Raw genomic sequence first — 6742 nt, forward strand, 5'->3', positions numbered from 1 at the left:
ATAGGAAAATATAGATAGGGCAGTTGCTACTTACTCTAAAGCTTGAGTCGATAGAAAAATATAAATACAACAATTAAGTCGATAGAAAAATATAAATACAACAATTGCTGCTTCCTCTAAAGCTTGAGTCAATAAAAGAATATTGATGCTGCTTACTCTAAAGCTCGAGTCAATAATTTTTTTTGGATGGATGGAGTTATTAATATGTGGCTAAATCTAAAATAGAGCAATATTGTTGTTGGCTCTAAAGATTGAGTCAATGAAAAAAATATTGGATAGAAGTCGTGTTGATATGTGGTAAATGCAATATTATATATTGGTGTAATGGGGTGTTATTAAAGATTATATTTAAAATAATAAATATATTAGTTAAACATAAATACATTTAAAAAAAACATGTAATAATATTTATTGATTCAGATTGATTTTTTATTTGTTCTTGGTACAAAGTATTAAGATCAAAACTTCATTCTTTGAGGTGGAATTATTATACATATACATTTTTGTGTGAGAGAGAGGGAGTTTGAGTGATATGTATTTATTTCTATTCTAGGTCACAACACTACTCATAATTTGGGGGAGTGGGAAGAATATGTGTTAGATGGGTGAATTCTCTTATCTATGAAGTGGAGTTCTTGTTTTCTTTCTATGCAGCTACTACATTTACAAACTTACATTTTGGAATGACCACAATGAAGCCAATTATTTTCATTATATGGGATATATCTAGCCTTCCCATTTACCTTTCTCCGAGCTTGCAAAATTTATGATATGTTCCAATTTATCCATTGTTGGCATGAATGTGAGTCTCATGTGGAATTATGTTTATTTTTACTAGGTGAGATTGATAGACTTGTTTTCCCTATTTTGCAAACAAGTATCCCACTCCTTTGTAGGATTTAAATCAATACATTCACTTTCTCACCTTTTTTATTCATTTGTATGTAAATAAACAGTTTAGCTATTGTGAGAGTTACTAAGAATTGTTGGAATTTTTTTATATGGAACCTAATACATACTAAAAATATTGCATCCAATAAAAGTGTTGAAAGTATGGAAAATTGCAGGAACATATAAAATTTCAAAGTGCAAAATGTGATGCAAATTCTTGAAATTTCCTATTCAACATACATTAATTTGGGTATGCCTTTTTGGGTGATGTTTTGACATGGATTGTATCCACAAACTGTGTGGGGGTAATAAATTGCAGATCATCCCTATCAAATATGGTTTCATTGCTCAACTGAATGAAGGGCATCATCTTAAGAAATGTCCTACTGAATTTTTAGTGGACAAGGTGTTGCAGGGCTTCGACCCTAGTAAATTCAACTTCACCAAAGTAGGCGAGGAAGAGGTGTTTTCCATTTTGAAGAAAGTGAGCAAAAAAAATTTCAGTACTTGGAAAAATTCCCTATCTTTGATAGTCCAAATCTGATTTCCATAAATGTAAGCATAAATAGCGAGGATGGAAGCACCTTTTGATGCAGTGTTTGAGGGTTTTGAGTGCACTTTGATGCACTTCTCATGTTATTCTTTCTTATACTGCAGGTGAGTCCAATTGAGTGTGAGAATGTGCTTCTTGTGCCTAAAGTATTTGACATCTTTCCTGAACGCATTGACCAGGATAGCTTGTTGCGAGGATGGCAACCCATTTTCTCGTCATGGGTACAAGAGCCTCTGAGATTTTACAACTATAAACCAACTACAATTCCACTTAACTCCACTATTTTAGTTGCGACATTTGACTCTTTTTGGATTGAAACAATTTCAGTGGAAATTTTGAATAGAAATAAGAAGAGGTTAAATATTTCATTCTTTTTATTTTTTTTCAATTCGATAACAAATTTTTAAACTATAGAGATATGATTACAACTGTGATATCTAAATATTGTGAAAATTGGCATGATGAATTAATGCGGAAAGGTTATTACCTCAACATTCCTTTCCTCATTGAAAAAGCACCCAAAAAAAGTACCATGAAGGTCTGAGAAAGGCGGGGTCAATATCATGGAGCTTCTCGACTATCCTATGAGGGTCTGTTTTTTTAAGGGGGTAATACTTTGGAGGATCTCTCCAATGATGTTGGTAGTGTTGTCATATGTCTTCAAGATAAAAACATACCATACACTGTTCTCATTGCAAATTGGTGGCAAAAAGGGTTTTTTGTTTCCTTAGGTATATTGTAGTAGCATATTACCAATATTTGTTCCTCCCTCATGCAACAGTGTAGTTAACATTAATGGTTATGTTGAGACTTGTTTCTTTTAATAAAGTGTATAATCCTTTTTTATATTACTAAACATCTCCAAATTGTGTATATAACTAATGCTAAGTAGAAAAACAAGCTTTGGGAGAAGTGGACTAAGATATATTAGACACTCAAGTTAATATTGTTATGTGGGAAAACATAAATGGTAAGTTCATTGCAAAAGGAGGATACCCCTATATACAAGGTTTGAGAAATAGTCCAGGAAATGTTTAGATAAATGGCTTCTTTGGGGGTTCAAAGTTTTTGGGTTAGAAGCATATCAGTAATGAGCATTGTCATAGCTTTGATGAAGACATGTATAATATACTGTGGTAATGTACTCAGTGGTTGGAAAGATGGCATTTGATGCACATTTTCTCCATGTATTGTTATGAGACTCTCCAAATGAGGGATTTTATGTATAATTGCAAAACCACTAACCAAAAATATAGTTCAGTGGATATGTAAGACCCGGTTTTATCGTTTGGTTCTATACACAACACACTTGTTTTGTCCCTTGGTTAAGGATTCATACATCTGTGTGGAAGATCTTGCTAGCTCTCACAAAGTTTGGTTCTTTTTTACTATTCCAATAAAATATAAATACTATCATAACTACCTAAAATTGGGTTGATATATTACTTATACCTAATAGTATTAACTAGACTTTTACAAAACATTTTAAACAATCATTATCTTTGCAAATCTTGAAAACATAGAACCCAAAAAGCCTGAAAATCTCATTAGGAAAGTGTTCAACTTCACCAAAGTATGTCGGAAAGAGGTGCTTCTTGTCTTTGACACTCCAAATATGATTTACATAACTGTAAGTAGCAATAAAGATGATGACAACACCTTTTCATGCAGTGTTTGGGGTTTTTTATTGTTCATTGATGCACTTCTAATGTTATTCTTTTCTATACTGCAGGTGAATCCAATTGAATAGGGGCATGTGGTAATTGTGCCTAGAGTATTGGAATGCTTTCCCCAATGTATTTACCATGATAGCTTATCGTTACCATTGCATTTGGTTTTCGAGGCTGGAAATCCAATTTTTCGTCTTGGTTACAATAGCCTCGGATCTTTTGCAACTATAAACCATCTACACTTCCACTTAAGTACACTATTTTAGTTGCAACATGTGACTCTTTACTCATTGAAACTGTTTTGGTGCAACTTTTGAACATAAATAAAAGGTTAAATAATTCATCGTTTTAATTTTTTTTATTCAATAACTTATTTTGAACTGTAGAGATATGATTACAACTGTGATATCCTAAAATTGTACAATTTGACATGATGAATCAATGTGGAATGATTATTATCTTAACGTTCTTTCCCACACCCACAAAAGGAGTACCATGGAAGTCTGAGAAGGTGGGGACAATATCTTGGAGCTTCTTGACTATCCTGTGAGGGGCTTGGTTTTGAAGGGGGTAACACTTTGGAGGATCTCTCTGATGTTGTTGGTAGTGCTTGCATTTGTATTCAACGTAACAACATACCATACAATGTTCTCATTGCAAATTGCTGCAAAACAATGTTTTCGTTTCCTCAGGTATATTGTAATAGCATATTACCAATATTTGTTCCTCCCTCATGTAGTAGTGTAGTTTGCATTGATGGTTGTGTTGATACTTGTTTCTTTTTATAAAGTATAGAATCCCTTTTTATATTACTAAATATCTTCAAATTGTTTATGTAACTAGCATTATGCAAAAAAACAAGCTTTGGGAGAAGTGGACCAAGAGATATTAGATACTCAAGTTAATCCTTCTATGTGGAAAAACATGAATGCATTTAAAAACTTAAATGGTAGTTGATTGCAAAAAGAGGATACCCCTATATACAAGGTTTCGGAAATAGTCCCAGAAATGTTTAAATAAATGGCTTCTTTGGGGGTTCAATGTTTTTGGCTTAGAAGCATATCAGTAATGAACATTGTCATACCTTTGATGAAGACATGTATAATATACCTTTGTGGTACTATACTCAGTGGTTAGAAAGATGACATTCGATACACATTTGCTCCATGTATTGTTGTGAGACTCTCCAAATGCGGGATTTTATGTATAATTATAAAGCCACTAAGAATATGTATCATTTTTATTTTTTTCGATTTGATAACTAATTTGTAACTATAGAGATATGATTACAACTATGATATCTCAAAACTATGCAAATTGGCATGATGAACCAATGTGGCAAACTTATTACCTTAACATTCCTTTTCCCATCAAAAAAGCACCCACAAAGAGAGTATCATCGAAGTCTGAGAAAGGTGGGGTGATGCTTTTAAGATAAATGCATATGAAACAACTAAATCTTGTTGATATAGTCATTTTACTAAACAACATCACTTCGATTCCCAATAAAGACAATGCTCACTGAGCTCTTCACCCATTTCGCCAAAGAATGTCTTTACTCTTGCCAGCAGAACAAGTCAAAGTTACGGGTTCATTGCATCTTAAAAAACATCGTCATGAGAGAACCATCACATTCAATAAAAGATCCATACCTACATTCACAAACCATCCATTTCCAAATTTCCAAGCTAACTAGTACCCTAGAAGGGTATAAACCATAACTAAAGCTCTTTACATAAAATAAGCATATGTGGTAGGTATATTCATATGCCTATTATTTCTCTCACTCAAATTGTAACATATCACATTTGTCTTCATCCATGCTCTTTCTCCATATGCTATTTCCTTACGACGTTTCCTTTGCAACATCTGGTGCAATTGCTAGTTAATTTCTTGTAATCTTTTTTTAGATGGGGTGTTTTTTTTTAAGAGAGAGGGGAGGAAGGTTGTCACTGCTCCACCTAGGTAATATGCCGAGGGATGTGGCAAGTCGCTTCCATTATTTTTTAATACATTTGGTGTGAGATGAGCATCCTCATTAACCCATAATGATGGCAAGACAACATTAGACAGAGGGTGGCCAAGTTGGTTCACAATGTATGGTACATGAGCGAGATTTGAACAGACACATGCAAACATTCTCATGGGTATATGAAGAGATGGTGGTTGTTGGAGGTAGAAAATAATTCCTAATAATGCAGTGGGAAATCAGAGCAGAATCAACTAAAGAATGTTTGAAGGGTGGGAGCCATCAAGAATGTTTGGGAGTTATAAAATCTCCAATTTCCTCGTTTATAATATGTTGTGGTAGAGGTAAAGTGAAATTTTAGTTTGCATGGCCACCTACGGGGAAAGGTAATTCTAATTCTAGTTTCAATTCTAGCATTTTATGTTTATATTGGTCATATTATATAGGTTTTGGCAGGGATTTTGCTTTGAACTATAGTGTAGATATGTTTCTATTCTACCTTGGGTTCTCTCATCAATGTTACCCCTTTTTCTCCTTTGGTGTCATATGGGCTCATTTTTGGGATTTTTTTTCATCATTGTTGATGAAAATGGTGGGGAATTGGGGTTGTTTTGGTGAATTTATTTTGTTTACTCTTAAGGGAATTATTTCTACCTCTATACTTGACAGAGTGAATGGTGTTTCTTGTCATGGGCTCTGGGATCTATCATAGGTGCTCTTTATGGTGATAAGTTTGTAGGCCTATGGATTTTAAGCAAACCCGGGGGGGGATTTTAAACTTGTTTAATGTCGTAAACATTCTATCAATTTTTTTTATTTAAGAGGGGGAGTGGGGCCATGGTGGCTGTGGGTGCTTCACTCTAGTATCACGGATGCTCTATCCTCACTACCCTTAGTGTTGGGTCTGTCTTATCTATTTTTTTTATGGTTTTATGTTTGTATGTTTTTGTTGCGGGGTGGTACAATTTTCAGGAGCTTGGTGGTGCATTGGATTTAGGGGGTAGTGGGATTGTTATGTTCCTTTGGGGCATGCTTTTATTTTTCTCTTCATTGCTCAAGTGTTCTATCCTCAATATGGTTGGTTGTTGTTGTTAAACTGGAGAGTGGTGTGGGATTATTTTGAAAAGGAGGTTAGGCGGAGGAAATGTGACGAGGTTGGGGGGTTTTGGTGGTGGGTTGTTATGTTGTGTGATTGTTGTTGACCTCCTATCATCAGGTCTTAGGAACTTTCATTTGGGGGATTTGATTCCTAGTAGAAATTGGTGGCCTAGTGTCTGCTACTCAATAACCAATCTGATCCAGGTGGATTTTGGTGGCCACCCGCCAATTCCACTTGGACCCCCACCATTGTTTCTTTTAGCTTTTCATTTTCCTTAATTGTAGCACGGTTTACTATTTTTAACAGTTTTTTGGGTCCTGAACTTCTGGAGCCGTTTTGAGGCCCTAAACAATGTTTTTTGGGAAAAATAGGAGCAACATGGGTCTCTGGACCGATGTTTCTCTTCCCAAAGTTGTAGTTCTCGGATAGATCCTTCTAATGAGATATGTGCATGTCAAACAAAGATCGTATACCAAAGTTACGACCCCAGAAAGTTGATGTACCAATTTACCAAATGGGGTCCACAGTTTGGCGTTTCATCTTCTAGGGTTAGGTTTTTG

The 6742-nt window shown here is 34.8% G+C and overlaps 1 pseudogene; it reads left to right on the forward strand.

Moving 5' to 3' along the window:
- The first annotated feature begins 1168 nt into the window (after positions 1–1168).
- On the forward strand, positions 1169–4071 carry LOC149180357 (GDP-L-galactose phosphorylase 1-like; annotated as a pseudogene).
- The last annotated feature ends 2671 nt before the right edge of the window (positions 4072–6742 follow it).

Source organism: Pinus tabuliformis, chromosome 3_2 (genome assembly GCF_031772625.1).
Source record: "Pinus tabuliformis cultivar Carrire ecotype Pingquan chromosome 3_2, CPIR1, whole genome shotgun sequence".
Taxonomy (NCBI): domain Eukaryota; kingdom Viridiplantae; phylum Streptophyta; class Pinopsida; order Pinales; family Pinaceae; genus Pinus; species Pinus tabuliformis.